The 1416-nt window shown below is 38.4% G+C and overlaps 1 pseudogene; it reads right to left on the bottom strand.

Moving 5' to 3' along the window:
- Positions 1-417: 417 nt before the first annotated feature.
- Positions 418-534, bottom strand: LOC145301503 (5S ribosomal RNA; annotated as a pseudogene).
- Positions 535-1416: the final 882 nt, after the last annotated feature.

The raw sequence follows: 1416 nt of genomic DNA, 5'->3' as shown, positions 1-1416 counted from the left end.
TTCTCGTGTAAATGTGAAACAAAGGTTGAGTAACCCAAACCACATTTCTCCAGAATCGTCACTGTTCGATTCCAGTTGCAAAGAGAAATCCGAGACGACTGGAAACAATACCAAGGAAAGCTGAAAGCACATATAGAACTTGATATTTCCAAATTACCAATATTTTAGTACGTCGCCTAACTTTGGTGATCTCACGGGAGCCAGTGTGTCAAACATGACTATGCTGTATATACAAGGCTCCTTCAGCTTTTCACAGACTATGGCTACCCCTCCTAGGGGTGCCTGCGTGTGAAATTTTTTCGCGGGAGGTGCGCAATTTCCAACCATACCTCTCCTAAGTCAACAATATTAAATAGCAGTGGCAAGTGAAGTGTCTGTACAGGATGACTGGTAACAAATGACGAGATAAGTTGTTAGCACATACAGCACCTGGAATTCCCAAATAGTCACCCATCTGGTACTAACCAGACTCAACGTTGCTTAACTTCGGTGATCTTACGAGAACCGGTGTGTCAACACAATTATGCCGTATGCCATACAGTAAGCGAATTATTAGGTTCTTATAAGACATCGATTATTTGATCGTTAAAAATGACCCATTACGTGGTCTATAATGATGGAATTTCAATTTAACGATAATATTAAATTGACTTAAGCAGATGTTTGTCCGTCTGTAACCAAAACTGCGTCACATTTCTTAAAGAAAATACGTCATATACGTGAAATATCTAGAATTATGTCATTATCTACGAAGATCGTTCGAAAAGTAAAGTCTTATGTTTTTTCTTAACTCAAAAAGTTGTAGAGCTACGAAGAAGAGAGTATTACCATTAAAACGAGCGACTTTATTTTCTACACAGTCAGCACCATTCTCAATGCAGTTTTGCCAGAGATAAACGATGGCTGTGCATTGGCATCCGGAGAGCGCTCTGTCGTATGAGTCGTTCAAAAGTAAAGTCGCTTATTTTTTTAACTCAAAAAGCTAACGAACTAAGAAGACGGGAGCTATACCATTAAAACGAGCGACCTTTTGTACTTCAGAATTTATTTTTCTACATAATCACCACGATTCTCTATGTACTTTTGCTAGGAATTCAATAGCGTAGATATTCTTCTGACGCACGTCCATGACAGAGATTGCTTACTTAGAATCTAACACCGTCAATATCTGCAACAGAGCGATGAAACTTTCAAATCAAGAATGCATTGCTTCAGTTATCATAACAATGCAATTTGCAATCCTCTTTGATCCATTCGGGTGGAATATAAAAATAGGAGGCGTTACTTTTAGAACGCCTCTCGTGATGTATAAAAGATTTTGTTGACGTTAATTTTTATTCAGTTAGAATGAGCGGGTCCATTTATTGACTAGCGTGGGAGGAAGGCAATAAAAACGTGCGATTCTATTGAAGAAAT

Source organism: Euprymna scolopes, chromosome 18, assembly GCF_053919585.1.
Source record: "Euprymna scolopes isolate OS-2025 chromosome 18, ASM5391958v1, whole genome shotgun sequence".
Taxonomy (NCBI): domain Eukaryota; kingdom Metazoa; phylum Mollusca; class Cephalopoda; order Sepiida; family Sepiolidae; genus Euprymna; species Euprymna scolopes.
This window is presented reverse-complemented; position numbering and strand designations above follow the sequence as displayed.